At 43.6% G+C, this 19035-nt stretch overlaps 2 non-coding genes across 2 annotated transcripts; one reads left to right on the top strand and one right to left on the bottom strand.

The window, feature by feature from the left end:
• The first annotated feature begins 6552 nt into the window (after positions 1-6552).
• TRNAP-AGG (transfer RNA proline (anticodon AGG)) lies at positions 6553-6624 on the top strand. Its single transcript has one exon. It is a non-coding gene; the product is annotated as a tRNA-Pro (tRNA).
• A 721-nt stretch (positions 6625-7345) lies between these two features.
• TRNAP-CGG (transfer RNA proline (anticodon CGG)) lies at positions 7346-7417 on the bottom strand. The gene has a single exon. It is a non-coding gene; the product is annotated as a tRNA-Pro (tRNA).
• Positions 7418-19035: the final 11618 nt, after the last annotated feature.

Raw genomic sequence — 19035 nt, forward strand, 5'->3', positions numbered from 1 at the left:
GAAGAGTTGTCAAACAGACCTTACCCCGGCCCTCCCCCAACTTTGGGATGGGACTCATGGTCGCGTTGCCAGTTCTGTCCTTCACTGTTTGGTGCCTGGTACCTCTCTCTTGCTCTACCTCCTCCGCGTAAGACAGAATGGAGGAGGGTAAGAAGGGTGCAGGGAACTCCTTAGATATTCGCTCGTTTCAGCTTCTTAGAAGACCTACCGACCTTCTTGCCTCTGCTCAAATACCATGACCCTCACCCCTCCCGGCACCAAAGTACTTCGTATATACTTTTGTATTTACTATGTGCTCGCTGTCTTTTGGCCCCCAGAATGTAGCTCAGTGCCCGGCTCATAATTAACATATACTTGTTTACTGAATAAATAATGAAGATGGGGGGGTAAGCGGGGGCAGGAAGAGAAGAACCCTTCTAAACCAGTGGTCAGATTAGCTGCCCCAGCCCCCAAGACAAGCCATAGACAAAGGCAGAATGTGTATGATATTCAGCTCCAAGGCTGCGCACCATGACTACAAAAAGTCATGAAATTCCTCAGTACAAATTCTTGTGTGGCGAGATTCCACGTGTTACAAGGCCCATGCAGAGTGATGGCTGTCCCTGCAACATGTAGCATAGGAGTGTGGACATCTCTAGCCTCTTCTAGTCTCACCCTTCTCCTGAGGAAACATTAATTCTTGCCAGGAGAGGAGGGAGGAAGTTGGGGCCAGATAAGGGCACTGAAAATGATCCATACAGTGAAGGAAACTCTCCTTGGAGAGCAGATTCTGGGCTAGAATTATATCTCTCTGTTCCCTTAAATTTTATTATTTGTCTAGGGGAAGTAATAGTTGTTTCAATACTGAAGGGAAAGTAGGACCCTAACCTTCATAGCTGGGGCTTGAATCCTCCACCAAATGCCAGTTCCACAATGAACAAACAATAAATAGCAATTTTATTCAAAGGCTAGCAAGCAGAACAAATCAGAGAAGATATACATAGGAGAATACATACCACACAATACAGACTAAAGGAGCTTTCTCATTGGGAGCAAGCTCAACCAACAGAGATCCTAGTTCTCACCCAAGCAGAAGCTCTCCAAAGTCTCCAAAGCTGAGGATAGGGGCATGCTGGAGACTTGCCAGCTCCCCTCATATTGGCTTCTTCCTAGAGTCTTTTCCTTTGGCAACCTTAAGTGGGATTGGCCTCATTTATCTTCTCTAAAAAATGGAAGCCAACAGCACCCAAAGTTCATAGAACTAAAGAAACTAGACTAGAAGCCTGAAAAGAAATGAGGAGTCTCTGACTCTCTCTCTCTCTCTTTCTGACTCTTTCTCTCTCTCCCTCTCTCTCTTTCTCTCTCTCCCTCTCTCTCTCACCCTGCCTTGCCTCTGACAGGCATACATCATTGAACTCCACCAATAAGGAAACAGTTCTCTACCAATGGGCTTTGGGAATAGGGTTACATTCCTCCCCTGGGAGAAAACTCTTTGCAATCCCTTGCAAAGATCAGCTGGGGAAAGTCAAAACCTGTAACTATATGGTATAAACACAAACATCAGCGCTTTAAAACAACAAGAATGATTTTCATGCTGTCCCAAGTAACTTTGGTACTGTTGAAATTGAAAGAAAATAAATGTACACTAACAGTACATGTGGTAGACATCCAGAGCATCACCTGGGAAGATACTACAGTGACAATATGCCTAATTACATACAGGAGCTATAACATGCACATTTCAAAAGTACATGCATATCTATAATATACAGCAATCAATCAAAAGTAATAATCATGGCTAACCAACAAAGCCAAGCTAGCAAGTTACAACAATAACACTATCAATAGGCCTACTTATAAAGTGTAACTTATTTATAAACATTAGTGTATGCATAAACCAATCAACAGACACTATGCTATGAATATTACAGAAAACAGTCAAATGAACATAACAGCAAAATTAAAAACAAGCATGCTCAAACATGCAGTAATTCACACGGATAGCAGTAACATATCCAAGTACACACATGGCACTTTTCACGTGGTCAATCTCTAGTACTGTTGCCTAGATATATGTGTAACTATGTTTTCAGGTTTACCTGTAACATCATATCAGTCTAGTGACTGGACTAATAGATCTAGTTCTCTTGTCACTGACTGATCTCTCTGCTCCTATGCTGGAGCTAGTCATTGGTACGGGCTGACCTTCAGGATCAATATAGACTTGTGTGTCTACATCTGGACTGGCTGCCATGTTAGGTTGGCTGTCAGTATGTTTGAATTCTGTGAGATGAATCTGTCCCCTAGGAGTCTCTGTAGCAGTTTTGGACACGAAAGGAGTTGCTTCTGGATTCAGTTCTCCTGCCCTGTAATAATATAGTTTCCTTCACTGTATGGATCATTTTCAGTGCCCTTATCTGGCTCACAAAGTCTTTGTGCAACTGATGGATAGTCTCTTTCCTTCAGCCTTTACCTAAGTGGATGTCCATCAGTTCTCTCCACCTGCTCATTAGAAAGTCCAACTAACTCTTCTATGGGCAATAGGTCGATGTGGTGAATAGTCTTGATAGAACTCCCTCCCTTTTCTGGGGGCAATTTCATAAAAGGGAAAGTTGTCCAGTCTCTCAATTAGTTTGTAGGGGTTAGCTTTTCACCAGGCAGAAGCTGGAGATAGGGACAAGTGCCAGCTCTTTTCATGTCTTCCCTGAATCTTTTTCTTCAGCAACTTAAAGTGGGATTGGCTTTGTCCATCTTCTCGCTTTAAACTGGAAGCCAGAAGCACTTAAGTCCAAAGAGACCTGAAGAGACTGGAAGCCTGAAGAGAAGAGAACTTTCTCTCTCTCTCTCTCTCTCTCTCTCTCTCTCTCTCTCTCTCTCTCTCTCTCTCTTCTCTCTCTCTCACACCAATTCCACCCTGCCCCTAACACACTGCTCTCCCTCAATCAAGAGAGAGTCCCATGCCCCTGGGTCTGGGGTTACGCTTGGTAGATAGCTGGTACCTTACTCAGGATTCATAGGATCATAGATTTTAGATGGCATCTGTTCTACCTCCCCAAATTTACAGATGAGAAAACTGAATCCCAGATAAATGGTGATGGAGGCAGAATGTGAAGCCCATCCACTCCAAATGCAGTGCTCTTTCCTGAGTATCCAAAATATATAATTTCCTTTTGCCTTTGGACATCTACTAAGCCCAATTCTAACAACCCCTTTATTTGCCCCTCCAATGGGAATCTGTAAGTCATTCTTCCATTTAGCTGCAATTTCCTTTTGTCCTCTAGTTTCGTTTATGGCAAACATTTCAAGATAGATGATGTAATCCAGGTCCTCCAGTAGTATGCCTACTCATTGGTCACTGGACAAGGATTTCACATTTTGAATCCCAACAGGTAAATTTATGTTTATTGGCCACCTAAAAACTTAGTGATGCTTGCCCCACCATTTCTGCCCTTCTCTGTCCTATAAAAGCAGGAGTCCCATAGGTATGAGGGTTATTTCATATTTTCTCTTTATTTCATGGCTTGCCAAGACCAAAGATTTCATCAGCAAGTAGCTAGCCTACTGGAGCTAAGCCTCACCTGCCTTAGCTAGGCTGAGCTTCATATAGGAGAAAGAGTCTGTGGTTGGGATGATATTCAAAGCCTTTTGAACAGGGCTTGTGTTCTTTGGTTCACTTCTCTACCTCTCTGAAGGTAGAATAAAGCTTTGTCATCTGGATCTAAGACATCAATTGGCCATTTTATGTTTTGTTTAGAAAAAACATAATAAAAATGAGGGAGAAGGGAGGGAATCACAGGGCACAGAGAAATAAACTGGCTTTATCCACCTATAAGAAAAAATGGACATTATCTCTCCCCCACATCTAATTTAATATTTTAAAACAAAACACCTGAAAGTATATCAGATGCACTTTCTTCTCTGCTCATAGATTCTTATGAAGTTTGTGAGGCACCAAAAACAGTAGCAAGGGATGCAGTATCAAGAAGAAGCCCTAAAAGGCCCAAAGGAAAGGTTATTTATGGAGTTGAAACAAAATGTTTCTGTAAAATACCCTTGCAGAACATCAAGCTCAATTTGATAGCAGTTCATGATCCTTCACACAAGGGAAAAAAATATATTTTGAGGCATTACTTAAAGTATAAGGTATGTATCATACAAAGAAATTGCCAAAGAGGAAGTGAGGGGGAGGGAAGGAAAGGGAAGAGACAGGCAGGGTCAAGACAAAAGTGAAGAGAAAGGTATGAGAAAGGAGCTCCATAAGCAGAGGTGGATTCCTACCTCCCATTCTGGATCTCCTGAATCTGCTGCAGGAGGAAAAAGAATGTCAAGACCAATGCTTGGTGATGGCTAGGATTCAGGGAAAGCCTCCAAGACAAATAATCAAAAGAAAAAGTAGCTAAAGGAAAGTACCCCTAAAAGCACCATCTCTTTGTTGAATTTAAATGAAAAAGAAGAAATCCAAGCATTTAATTTCACTCACCCAGCTGAATCAGTAAAGTGATTCTTGAACCTAACAGGCACTTACTCCATCTGATGGCAGGTCTGAAGCTGCCCAGATGTAAGAGAATCCAATTTTTAAGTGTCCAAAGAATCTGCTTTTAAAAGAATTATTATTAGGTTTTGTTAAACAAAATAACCTCAGATCTAGAGCACATTAACACCTCTAAGTTTATTCTATTATTCCTGCTCAGAGCTGGAAGTTTATAAAAGAATGAAAATTGCATTTACTCAAGACAATTTTCAAATAAAACACAGAAGGGTGGAGACAGAATACTTTAAAATGCTAGGGCTCCCAAAGTATAATTTACTGCTCGTCAGTCTAGTGTTCCTAGCTGAAAGACAGATTAAAATTCCCACCAGGAGCCTGGCCCACCCAGGCTAGGTTCTTCTTCAGGCTTAGGTGTGGCCTATCATGATTATTCAAGTAAACAAACACATTTATCTGCACACATATATGTACCCTCAAATAGCTTATAGACCAATGGGCAATTATACACAACCACTTGAATGTCCCAGTGGCACTGACTTTACATTATCAAAGGTTTGAAACAAACACACAGGGAGCCTTTTCAAAGCTTAGCAAATTCCAGCAAGGAGAAAGGGAAGTTCCCAGCTCTCAGTTTTTGATGCTGGTACTTTCTTAATTGATCTCAATTTATTCCAAAGAACTCTCCAGGCTAAAGATAAGTAGGTGCTGGATTCCTTCTGAAGAGAAGGTAGGGGTGGGGTTTGTGTGTTTCACTGTGACGGTTCTGGAGACGGGTTTTGTCATGGATAAAATGATAATCTGGGAACTAGATCATCTGGGAAGTTCTTTCTGCTCTGAAATTCTAACTCTAAAACAGTGAGGTATGCCATAGAAGTGGCACAAAACACACTATGACAAATTAGAGGATGCCTTCCTACCGAAATTAATCCTTCAACAAAGAAGTGGAAGTGGAGCTACATCTTTGAAAAATGGGTATTTTGGTCATAACCAGAAGATGGAACTGATGTCTGCATACCAGGTGGAGGAAAGGACTAGCCCAAAGAAAGGCACAATGGTTGGACTGCACAAGACTTTTGTCTGGAGGTGAGGATGTACGAGTAGGGAGGAAAGGCAGATAGGAACCAGATGTTGAAGAGCTTTGGTCAGTAGTTTAGCTAGGTACTGATGCTGTGTGAATTTAACATATTTCCTTAGGAATGAATAAACCAGAGAAAAGTGGGAGAATTAATGCCCTCGATTAATACAATAACCAATCTTGACTCCAGCGTCGGGGTGGTGGGTTAGAGGTACAGAACACATACTCTGCTCAGCTGAAGCACCGCCTTCTACAAGAAGCATCACCTTCCCCCAGTGGTTAGCTAGAAGTCAGTCAGTCATTTATAAATTTATAGTATTTCTAAAGCGTCTACTAAATTCCTGGCACCGTGATAAACGCTGGCCTAGATACTTCCCTCCCCTCCCCCATCACTTTGTATTTATTTTTAATTGTATGATAAATAATTATATATGTCCTATATAGAATGAAAGCTACTTGGACCACAGACAATAAATGCTGGTTGATTGATTGGTGAAGGAATGTCTAGGTTTGTTTTGCTTAATTGGGATTATTTGCTACGGTAGAGTTGGGGGATCGGGGACTGATATTGGGAAACTACAGCATTGTAAAAACAATCCAAAAAAAAGCTTTAATGAGACTTTTTTTTTAAAGGATACACGCTGTCCTGCAGATCTAGAATTCAATAAGGGATAAAGTTTGCAGTCTGGCAAAGGGACAGAACAGAATAACAAAGTAACTCATAACCAAAAGACTAAGTGGAAATAATAGCACAGTTTTGAAAATGTTATTTAGAGAACCTTGGTTGTTCTCAAGTCGCTGTTCTCCTCTCTTTTTAATCCGGGGGAAAGTAAACTTTATTAAAATACTGCTGCTCTTAAAACTTATATAAGAGAAGGGTTTTAGTTGGAGGTTAACAGCGATTCCAGGTGACAAAAAGGAAAAGAGAACAACTACCATCAGGGGGCTCCAAAGTTAGAATACGAATCACTAGACTTCTTTATAACGGCAAGAAGGATCTGGGTGTGCCGGCTCGTTGGTCTAGGGGTATGATTCTCGCTTAGGGTGCGAGAGGTCCCGGGTTCAAATCCCGGACGAGCCCCATTTTCTTTCAAGCATCTAATTTATAGGATTAAAACAATTTGAAATTCTTTACTGAGCCCCAAACACTTTTTAAAAGCAAATGTTAAATTCATTTAGATTTGTAGCACTGACGGAATATACATTTTGCAGAACCTACCCCCATCCCATTGGGATTCCCTCCTAGACCCGTCAACAAACGCGGCATAAATACAAACCCTAACCGGCTCTTTGCTCGGGGCTGGGGTGGTGGGGGCCTTTTATTTCTGTCGGTCTCTCTTTGAGTGGGGAGGACCTTTACATACATTTCACGCCCTCCTCTTGTACTCGCCCCTTGCCTCGAACACTTCTCCCCGCAATCTAGCCCGTGATTACAGTTCCCCATTCTGTGGGGTGTCCCTGTACCTTGAGGGGTTCCCATTAAAGACAGGTAAGGCAACCTAGCCCTGGGCCGACGAATTTGCAAAAGTAAGAGAGTGTGTAAGAGTGCGCACAAGCAGCATGGCAATAGAGCCACGCGCGTCTCGAGTGAAACATTTGTAGAAGGGACCGGTCCCCACTGGATTCCCCATCCCGACTCCTGGCCCGAGGCCCTGCTCCGATTAACGTGCCCAGGGGTCCTGAGGAGAGGGAAAAGGGACGACCTTCCAGCTTACCCGAGCATGGTCGGAGCATTCCGAGCTTTGAACCTTGCAGTTTTGGGGGAAATATGAAAAATCAAAGCAGGGGCGGAAAAAAAAATTGGGCTCGTCCGGGATTTGAACCCGGGACCTCTCGCACCCGAAGCGAGAATCATACCCCTAGACCAACGAGCCGCTTCTAACTAAAACTGTCCCAGCTGCTCCCTTCAGCTCCGCCCCGCCCCGCTCCTCACTTCCGCCTCACAGCCCAGCCGGCGCGGAACCCCTCCCCCTCGCAGGCCCTCGCCTACGGAGCCGGCCAGGCCACTCTGGCCACGCGGGGGGCGGGTGAGGGGAGGGGCCGCTGGGGGCTCCCGAGGGCTGCGCCGTTCCCCCTCCTCACCGCAAGGCCAGCGCCCGCAAGGCGGGAAGGGAGCCCCACTGAACCAACTTCCGCGAACGTGCGTGTCCAAAAGCGAAGGGACCACGGCCCCCGCGGCGGCCGCCCCCGAGCCCAGCCCCCGGCGCTGCCAGCCCAGTGGACGGATCCGCCCGGTGACAACAGTAGCCTCCAAGTGCCCCGATTTAGAGCCCTCGGCCCAAGGCCCCCACCCTCCCTTCCTCCTTAGCTCTCCTCTCCTCCCTTCCCCTCCCCTCCCCTGTCCTCCTTTTTCCTCTCTCTTCCTCCTCCCCTCTCTGCTCTTCTCTGCTCCCCTCCTCTCTCCTCTCCCCCTCCTTTTTCCTCCCTCCTCTTCCTCTCCGCTCCCTTTCCCCTCCCTCCTCCCCCCCCGTGCTCTTCTCCCTTCTCTTTCTCCCAGCTCTGCTTCCCTCCCCTCCTCTCTCCCCTTCCTCTTTCCTCTCTCCTCCCCCCTCCTTCTCTTCTGCTCCCCTTCCCTCCCTTCTCCTCCTCCTATCTCTGCACCCCTCCCCTTTCTCCTCCCTTTCCCTCCTCCTCCCCTGCCTGGTCCCCTCCCAAGTCCCTTCCCTCTCCTCTCCCCCTCCTTTCTCCTCCTCCCCTCTCTTCTACTTCTCACCTCCTTTGTTCTCCTCCCCTTTCCTCTCCCTCTCCTCCTTTCTTCCTCTTCTATCTGCTCCCTTCCTCTTCCCCTACTCTCTTCTCCCCCTTTCTCCCATCCCCTCTCTTCCTTCTTTCTCCTACTCCCTCCTTTCTCTGCTCCCTCTCCTCTCTCCCCTCCCTCCTCCTCTCTATCCTCACCCCTTGCTCAGGTCCCCTTTCCCGTCTCCTTTCCCCACCCTGGAAAATGGGAGGAGAGGAGTGAGGAAATGACTGAGGCTGAGAGAAGGGAGAAACATTGAAGAGAAGGAAGCATGAGGAAGAGAAGGACAGGATAGGGAGAAAACTGAAACCAAGGGGATGGAGGGAAGTCACAGAATCTCAGAGCTGAACTTGGTGACTCGACCAACCCAATCCAAAATTTATTTAGCACCGACTACAAGTCAGTGTTCTAGGTTCTGAGGATACAGACAAGGAAACAGTAACCCCTGACCTCTGGGAGCTGACATTCTCTTGGGGGATACACCATGTAAACAGATGAGTATATGCTGGATAATGAAGCAAGAAGAGCATTAACAACTAAGGGGATTTGGATGAGGTAACAGATTAGCTGAGCCCTGAAGGAAGCTAGAGGAAAAAAAAGCAGAGGTTATAAAGGAGACTGTATTCCAGCCAAGGGAGACAGCCTGAGAAAAGTCATTGAGGCAGGAGAGTGAATGAAGAGATGGGGGGAGCAGCAAGTGGACCACTTTGGCTAGAACCTAGAGTGCAGTAAACCTGGAAAATAGGCTGGAGCCAAATAGTGAAGGGCTTTAGATGATGAGCTAAGTTTATATTTTGCTCTGGAGACAATAGGGAGCCACTGAAGCCTCTTGAGCAAGGAAGTGACATGGTCAAAACTTATGTTTTTGGAAGATTATTTTAGCAGCTTTGTGGAGGATGAATTGGAGGAGAGAAGGGACTGGAAGCTGTAAATCTAGTTGAGATTTTTTTTTTTGTTGCATTGCAGTAGTCCATTTGAGTGGAGAGGGGACAGATCCAAGATATTTTGTGGAATTAGAACCTATTTCGATGAGGGAGAGGAAAAGAGCAGGAATGACTGAGCTTGCACGCCTAGGTGACTTGAAGAATAATGTTACCCTCAACACAAAATAGAGAAAGTAATAGGCTTAGGGAGAAAATAATTCCATTTTGCACGTTGAGTTTAAGATGCCAACAGGATATTCTAGTTGAAGACGTCTAGTAGGCTGTAAAACTAGAGCTCAGGAGAGAAAGAAGAGCTGGCTATATACATCTAAGGGTTATCTATATAGAGGTAATAATGGAATCCATGGTAGCTCAGTACCACCAAGAGAAAGGATATAGGGAGAGAAAAGAAGAGGGCCCAGGGCAAAACTTGGAGGGACACTCATAGTTAGGGTGTGAACTCCATGATAATCCAGTAAAGGAGATTGAGGAAAAACTGGTTAGATATGTAAAAGCAGAACTAGGAGAGAACATTGTTACAAAAACTCAGAGAGGAGACAGTATCCAAAAGAAGAGGATGGTCAACGTTGTCAAACACTGCACAGATGAGGACTGAGATTAGGCCATTGATTTAGCAATTAGATCACTGGTAATTTTGGAAATGGCCTCATTTATAGAATATATACAAATGTAAGGGAATTAGAATGAAGTCCCAACTCCAAATTCTATGATTTAGAAGAAGGATGGGACTGGAAAAGGAGGTACTGGGAAACTTCCAGGTTTGAGGAGCATTTAGCCTTCCTTACATAAATAATCCTATGGATGGGGACTTACACTGTCCACAATCTTTTTCTCTTGGTTATGAAAAAAGTGAATGAAGTAAGCAATGAGTTCAACACCAGAGGGACAAAGATTTACTTGGATTGAAAAGTGTGGTGCCTCCTCACAACTCCAAATTCATGTAAATTCATGTTTTCAGTAGCAGGCCAGAATATGGGAGATTCTAAATTAAGGTTTTTGTATTTTTCTTCTTTTCCCCTTTCCTCCTAGTTTTTTCCTCCATTGACTTTTGAAAATAAAAGCCTCTGGGTGCTGTAGTGGACACAGAATTTACCCTGAAGTCAGTAGACTTAAAGGTTGAATTCTTGGCAGCCTCTTTGAACCTTTGTCTTCCTATCTATAAAATGAGGATAATAATGCTTATATACTACCTGTTGGGAGGAAAGCTCTTCAAAACAAATATAGATTATTATTCAGGTGCAACTTTACCAGTTTTACTGAGCTATCAAACTACAGCCAGGTTTTACCATCTCTCTCTCTCTCTCTCTCTCTCTCTCTCTCTCTCTCTCTCTCTCTCTCTCTCTCTCTCTCTCTCTCTCTCTCTCTCTCTCTCTCTCTCTCTCTCTCTCTCTCTCTCTCTCTCTCTCTCTCTCTCTGTCTCTCATCAGGGTTAAGTGACTCGTCCAGGGTCACACAACTGGAAACTGGAAAGCTGCTGAGGCCACATGTGAACTCAGATCCTCCTGACACCAGGGCTGGTGCTCTATCCACTGCACCACCAGGACCTTAGAAATCATCTACCCTTTCATCAACCCTCTCATTTTACAGATTAGAAAATGGAGGCACAGGGAGGTTAACAGAAATTAGTAAAAAACATTGTGTTGGCTGGACCAATACAAAGCTAACAGAAATCAAGCCCCTGCCCTTAAGGATTTTATAGGGAGACAGAAGAAAGAAAGAAAATATATAAAACAAAAATAATCAATGCACAAAACATTTTTATGATGAATTCTACTTGTATAGGGAAACATACAGTTATACTAAGGAGTTGCTGGAGTCAAATGGGATTAGTCATGAAAGGGGTATGGAGGGACTTTAAAGAAGAGAGGAATGGCATGATGAAAAAGAAGACTTTCCACGAAGAAGGAATTGCTTGTAAGTGGTTCCAGAGCAGAAGCAGGCTCGGTGTATATGCGTCTAACTAAAGTCCAGTAAGAGATAGTAAGTGCTGTGCCCATTCCTAATATGAGATTGGCAGGGGAAGAGGGGAGAGGCTTAAATAACATCTAGTCCAATACACATTTTACATCTAAGGAAATGAAGCTGGAAGGTTTTTCCGTCTACAGTAAAAGGGAGAGTTATTAGTTGGAATTTTTGACAACCTTGATCAAGAACTTTAATATGAGGAGGCTGCTCCTTCCATAGCTCCTGAGAATAAGAATAATGGCCATTTATCTAACATTTAAAAATCTGCAAAGCCTTTCCATGCATAGTGTCGTTTGATTCACGTAATAGCCCTGGAAAGTAGGTACTATAGATATTGGCACCATTTTACTGGTGAGGAAACAAAGGCTCAGAGATTGGCTTGCCTGTGGTCGCATAACTGTCAGAGGCAGGATTTGAACCAGAGCTTTCTTATTCACGTCCCACACCTTGGAATAATCAAAATCACACTTTAAAGGGATTTCTTTACCACCTACCCAACCCCTTCTTTACCTTTTGCCTTATTTGTCTTTTCCCACTAGAAAATGTAAGCTCCTTTTGGGGCAGGGATTGTCTCTGCTTGCTTGTATTTGCGATTCCCAGCACTTGTAAGCGCTTAATAAATGCCTCTTGACTTGACGTACATATTTCGATACCTTCTTCCCTGCCCTCCAGTCTAATTTTCTTCCGCTCCATCCATTACCCCACCGCTAGGTTAAACTTTCTAACGATCTGATCCTCATCATTCTACTGCTCAAAACTCAGAATAAAATCCTACCTCGATGGCTTGGCATAAGGCGCTCTCCTATCTGGACAATTTGCCCTCTCCTATGTATGACCCAACCTTTCTTGCCTCTACATCTTTACTTATGGCTCTGCCCTGCTGTCCTTTCATCTCCATCAACAGCAATTCTACTCATCTTTTAGGACCCAGTCCTGATACCATTTCCTCCATTCAACAGAGTTTCTCAAAACCTCTGCCTACAAATTATGAGCTACGACAGATCCTACAAAGCTTAAGGGCTTCGAATACGATCCCAGAAGTGATCCCAGAAGTGCAACATCCCGCCCTCTTACAGATGGACACTTTGCTTACTGAAATGGGCTGAAAAAGGACATCTGTGTAAAGAACACCACCTCTCAAATAAAATATTGTGGAGATCGATTGGGGGACGATTAAAGAAACTGTGGTATATGAATGTAACAAAATATTACGTGGATGAACACAAGCATAGGAAAACTTCCCTGACCTGCTTCACGTAGCAACAACCCGAAAACAATAAACGCAATGACTTCAACTTAAATGGAAAGAGCAACCAGCACTCCATAATCAAAAGTAAAGTTGCCAGTTGACAAAAGAATAAGCCTGGCCCCAGAGAAGAGATAGGAGAACCCACCCCTCCCATCCCTCCCACCCCTCCAGAGGTGGGAGGGCCAAGGATGTGGAACACTGGAAAATACACAGAATATAAGCCATTAAACCTCCCGAATGCAGTACGACTTTTAGGACACCCTGTATTTTCAGGCTCTTTTCAATGTATCAATTTAAAACATTTTTAAATCTTCCTTTCTTTCTTTAAGAAAAATATTCCTCATATGAGATATTCTTTGCTGTACAGGAAAGCTCTCTGGCGGGGGGGGGGTTACTGGGGGAAGTTTTGGTCAGGTAAAACATCGAATAACTTTAAAACTGACGTGCCCGTGGTGAGACAGACTGCTCTGAGGACCTTCTCTCCCCCTTCCCCCTCTCCGCCCCCTTAGGCCATATATCCCTCGTTCTACGGGATGCTCTTTGCTATACAGGAAGGCTGTCCGGCACGGGGAGGGGAGGGATACTGGGGGAAGTTTTGGTCAGGTAGACTTTAAAAGCATCGTAGATTGGAGAGACAGACTGCTCTGAGGACCTTCTCTCCCCCTTCCCCCACCCCTTGGGACAGACATCCCTCGTTCTACGGGATGCTCTTTGCTGTACAGGAAGGCTCTCTGACAGGGGGAGGGGAGTTTTTGGTCAGGTAAAACACCGGAGTTAAGACCCATTCTCGCGGACAGAGCCCTCCAGCCGGGGATGCGGGGGGGGGGGCTCCCGCACAGGTGAATTGTGGGCCCCCGCTCCCGGTGCACCCTCGGGTCGGCGATCGGGAGGATGGAGCCCGTCGGTGGCCGGTCCAGCCGCGGCCGGGGGAGTTCCGGGGGGGCACTCGGCGAGGCCCCCAAGGCCCGCCTGAAGGGAAGGCGGGGTTGGGGAGCGAGGGGGAAGCGGCCTCCGAGGGAGGAGGCCCGGCGGGGTGGGGCACCCGGGGCGGGAGGTGCGGTGGGACCTGAGGGAAGGAGCAGGGGGGGAAACTGAGGGAGGGGGCGTCCGGCGCAGGCAGACTCTGACAGGAGCCGCAGTCAAACCTGACGGGCGCCGGCCGCCGCTGCTCTCCCCCTCCGGGCGGACGTGCGGAAGGGAAGGGAGGCCCCTCTCTGGCCGCCGCTGATTGGCTGGAGCCGGCGGGTCTGCCCTCTGGCGCCGCCTGCAGCCCGACAGAGGGAGCGTGCCGCGCCGCGCCTGGGCAGTCCTCGACCGCCCTCTCTTGGCCGGAGAGGGAGGAGCAGGGAGAAAGAGAGGCCGGGCTCCTGCTAGCACCCTGCAGCCCGACGGCGTCTGAGAGGCCTGCCGGGCACTCCGCGCGCCTAACTCTTTCCCCGAGTGTTAGAATGCTTGTAAAATTCATTGCACACCTGAAAGTGCTAGATAGATGCTGGCCATCATAATTTATGAGAGTGGCAGAGTACATGGACTGGACTGTCAGAAAGACCTGAATTCAAATTCAGCTTCAGACACTTACTACTTGGGTGACCTGGGCAAGGCACACTGAGGATTAAAGCACCTACTTCCCAGAATTATTGTGAGAATAAAACGCGGTATTTGTAAAGCACTTTCAAACCTTAAAGCTCTATATAAATGCTATAATTATTATTAATATTACCCTGTGAAGGGTGACTGTGCTAACTCCTTCAGTAGCCCAAAAGTAGCAGAAGAGCTGTGTCCATCGGGATCACAGTGAGGACCAGAGCAGGCACACATAACAGCAGGGTTTGCCTAACAGGTGGTATATGATGTGTGCCTGCTCTCGGAAGCGACTCAACAGACCAAGGACTGCCTTGAGCCTTGCAACATTCCCTGGGCACATGAATGTCCCTACTCATACGCCTTCCTGTTAGATTTCTGTAAATGTCCCCCGGCTCTTCCACGTGGACACTGCGCATTTGTGGAAAAATATGGCCCAGGTTTATGGGGTGTATTGTTAATATTTTGTAGTCAGATGGCTCAGTAGATAGAGCGCTAGATCTGGAGTCAGGTAGCCTGGAGTTCAAATCCCGACTCAGACACTTACTAGTTGTGTTAACCTGGGTAAGTCACTTAATTTGTTTGCCTTAATCCATTGGAGAAGGATCTCCAGTATCCTTGCCAAGAAAAACCCCAGGGAGTTTACAAAGGTTGGATATGACTGAATAGCAAGATTAATATTTTGATTATTCTTGCCTTTGCCTTCTGTTAAATAAATGTGTGTGAATGATATGATCATTTCTATTCTTTCTCTCTCTTGAATAAATGTCATTGTTCTTGATTTTGCTTTCTATTGAGTAAATATTATTTATTCCTGTGAGATACCAGTAGGACATGAAGGGAAAGTTGCAGGTCTAGAGCTTGGAAAAGATATTTCAGTTAGAGATATGGGAGTCCTGTGCATAAAGGTGCTTGTTGAAATCATAGAAATGGATGACGTGGCAAAGGAGAGAGTAAGTATAGAGAAAGACCTGGAGCTTGTGATGGCTGAGTAATTGTTGGTTATCTTTGAAAAACTGTACAGAATAGGAGATTGGCTAAGGGACAAGGAGGGAGAAATCCCTAAATTAAAAAAAAAAAAAAGGAATGGATCACTGAGAGCCAGCATGGCTTTGTCAATAACAAGTTATGCCAGACTAATCTCATTTTCCTTTTTTGACAATGTTGCTAGATCCTCAAGGGAATTCCCCAAAGATAAAGCTAAGTATTTGACAAAATTTCTCATGGCAGCCTCTTAGATGAGATAGAGAGATGTGGGCTAGGTGTAAGTACAATTAGGAGGATTTGGAATTTGTTGAATGATTGGACTGAAAGACAAGCAATTAATGTGCTGATGTCAGCTTAGAGAGGGGTCTTTACCACTCCACTATGGTTGTTCAACATTTTTTATCAGTGACAAACGAAGGCTTAGATGGAAAGTGCACCTAATTTGCAAATGGTAGGAAGGAAAGCTAACATGTTGGTTGACAGAATCAGGATCCAAAAATCTCAATTGATTAGGATGATAGATGAAATTTAATAGAGAATAAAATCCTACATTTCGGTTAAAAAAATCAGCTTCGCAAGTACAGGATGGGTGGTTGAGGTGTGATTTGACTGCAATTTGTCTAAAAAAAAATCTGAGAATTATAATGGGATTCAAACTCAATTTGAGTCAGAAGTATAACAAACCAAACCGAAAAAGCTAATGACATCTTAGGTTGGCTTAAGAGAGGCAGTATTACTGTTCAGAGATGGGCCAGTGATAAACCGATTATACTCTGCTTTGCTCAGATCAGTCTCCCTCTAGAGTATTTCATTCAGTCCTGTGTCCCTGTCTCTAAAAGGCTGATGATTAGCTGGAAGCCCTAGAGGAGGGTGATAAGGATGTATTATACTTGTCTGTGTTCACATCATGTTCTCTGTGGAAATCCACTAAGGACACTACTACCCCTTACCCTCTTTTAGAAGTATAAAGAAATAAATATTTCTTAAGTCTGAAGTGCTTTCCAGACTTCCTTGAAAGAAGAAAGCTTTATCAATACTTAACCAAAATTCTAGAAAAACAATGCTCTCCCCTAAATCCTCCTTTCTCCCCCACCTGAATCCCCCCAAGCTGAAATCAGTTTTTAAATGGAAACTAAATTAAAGACCAGAGGCAGCTAAGTAGTTCAGACAGAGCGCTCTTAGGAAGATCTGAGTTCAAATCTGGCCTGAGACACTTACTAGCTGTGTGACCCTGGTGTTTGCCTCAGTTTCCTCATCTGTAAAATGTGCTGGAGAAGGAAATGGCAAACCACTCCAGTAGCTTTGCCAAGGAAACCTCATGGAAAATATTGGTGTGCTATGGTCCAGAGTCAGGAAGAGTTAGACACAACTGAACAAATTAAAGATCCAGGATTTAGGTTTCCCTCAGAAGACAGAATTAAGACAAACGAATGTGAGGGTTGGGCCATGCTTTATCTATCTACTTTAAGAGAAGGATCTTCATTCTCCAAGGATTGTAATGATCAGAGAAGGAAGGAAGAAGTCTTTAATTCAGTTACTAAAATGTCTCTGGCCTTCATCTTTGACCAAATGGATGAAGAATCCACACAAGAAGTAGTTAAAGAGGGATCAAATGATTTAGAAAAATAATTCTGTAGGGTGGGTCAACATTATAATTGTCTATGGTTGTGTCTGATGAATCAAACTGTTGATATAACTCAAACTACTGATATGAACAATCAGTGTTAGTTGTTTTTATGTCTAGTTGGTGAAAAAATAAAATATTCAAAAATAAAGTGAAAAAGTCTGGATATAGCTGTTGTTATATTTTATCTTATTGTCAGATTTTGTCAGTTTTAGGGAAAATACTATAAAGAACAGTATTAAAAACGTCTTGGCCAAAGCTATTGACAGCTGTATGAAAAAAAAATTCCTCAAATGATTTGAAATGCAAACTAAAGTAACTCAAAGGTACTACTTCACACCTATCAGACTGGCAAAAAGGGAAAATGACTAATATTGGAGGGAGCACAGAAACGCACTGTTAGTTGAACTGTGAATTGATCCAAGCCATTCTGGAAAGAAATGGAACATGTGCAAAGAAGTCATTCAACTATGTATGCTCTTTGACTTAGCACATACTTCTATTAGGCCTATACCCTAAAGAGATCAAAGGAGGAAAAGGACCCACACAGACAAAAATATTTACAGCAGTTCCTCTTTTAGTGACAAAGAACTGGAAACTAAGGGGCCACATATCAACTGGGAAATTTTTTTTTTAGGCAATTGGGGTTAAGTGACTTGCCCAGGGTCACACAGCTAGTAAGTGTCAAGTGTTTGGTCTGAGGCAACTGGGAAATTTCTAAACAAATAATGGTACATTAATGTGTTGAAATACTATTGTGCTATAACAAATGGCAAAAAGAATTTTCAGAGAAGTTTGGGAAGACTTGTATGGACTGACAAAGAGCGAAATGAACAGAATTAGGAGAATAATTTATATGATAACAATTGTAAAGATGAACAACCTTCATAGACCTAAGAATGCTGAGCAATTCAATGGACTAGTCATAACTTCAGAAAACTGAAGTTTTCTGACAGAGAGACAATGGATTTAAGCTGTAGAATGGGACATACATTTTTGGACATGGACAATGTGAGAATTTGGTCTGACTATGCATGCTTGTTGCAAGGATTTTCTTTTTTTTTCTTTTCTTTTAAATTAAGAGTGGGGTCAGAGGGAGAGAAAAATAAAATGAAAGATTTAAAAAATATCTGAGAGATTTTCAAAGATAAAGGGAGACTCAGGTTTTTTCTGATCTTTCTCAAAGCAGAGATGCTTAGAATTGTAATAAAAATGACCTCTGACAGCTTGAATCCCAAATTCAGAGTGCAGGTTTTTTTTTTCTTCAATACTAAGAGAATATAAGTTCCTTGAGGTCAGCTTCTCCATCACCTAGCACAGTGTCTTGCAGGTAATAAAAACTTAATCAATATTTAGTGAATTAATTAATATCTAATAGAGCTTCATTCATACAGGTTTTTCTTTCCTCTGACCTAGAAGGACACTCCCTGAAAATAGGAAGATAGTTTAGTCACTTTGGCTCAGTTAATTATAAGTCCCTTTCTGCTAATATGACTAACAAGAAAGGCTCGTCCAATAACAAGACAGACTTGTCCCCTGCCTTCTATACTATGCACCGATTCACTGACAGGCTACAGCTGTCCTATGGGAATAGAATTGCTTTACTCACTACCAACTTTATTCAGCTCCAAAATGGAAAATTGGATCTGAATGAATGTTGTCATTGTTATTTTTTTCCCCTTAAACTCTAGTCCCCTTCTCTACAATAGCTTCAACTATTTCTTCTTAAAAACGGCTGTCTGAGATATTCAAAGACATTTGACAAGTTTTCCTTCATCAAGGGTTGTTTTTATCACATGCTCCCCCCTCAATTTTACAACTGCTCTGCTAGACCACTAGTAAGTTGTTGTAAATGCTGTGACTTTGTTTCCTTTCTCAAGTATTCAGTCTCCTTAACTTTTATGAACTCATGGAGATGGTACAACTCCAGGTATGCAGGGCAAGAAATTCTCATCCAGGAGTGCATCCTTGCCCTGAGAACCTCTTTCAAACAGAGGCATAAGCTTTGTTTTTTAATATGTGTTAATAGAAGAAGAAGAAATAATGTTAAGATAAATCTCTTTTTTAAAGCTCAAAGCTATGCTCCTTTAAGAAGATCTAGAGTCCCATGTTTAGGTTTTGATTGAATAGAAAGAGAGGCAGAGTGAAAGTAAACTAGGCCCTTTCGATTTTTTCATGTAACATCTTCAACAATGCTTCTATGGTCAAAGTACAAACTCAAAGAGATTGCAAACATTCAAAGAGGATATTTTTTGCATGGCACCATGCATTGATTAGTTCTGTGAAGGTCTTTTAGCTACTTTTACACCGTGGGACTATAGCTGAAGTTTGTATTGTTTGGAGGGAGTCATCTTTCTTAAATGAGTCTTTGTTGATTAAACAGAGTGCCTTTCCCAGTGTAACCC

This window comes from Phascolarctos cinereus, unplaced genomic scaffold (assembly GCF_003287225.1).
Source record: "Phascolarctos cinereus isolate Bilbo 61053 unplaced genomic scaffold, phaCin_HiC Scaffold_5;HRSCAF=322, whole genome shotgun sequence".
NCBI lineage: Eukaryota > Metazoa > Chordata > Mammalia > Diprotodontia > Phascolarctidae > Phascolarctos > Phascolarctos cinereus.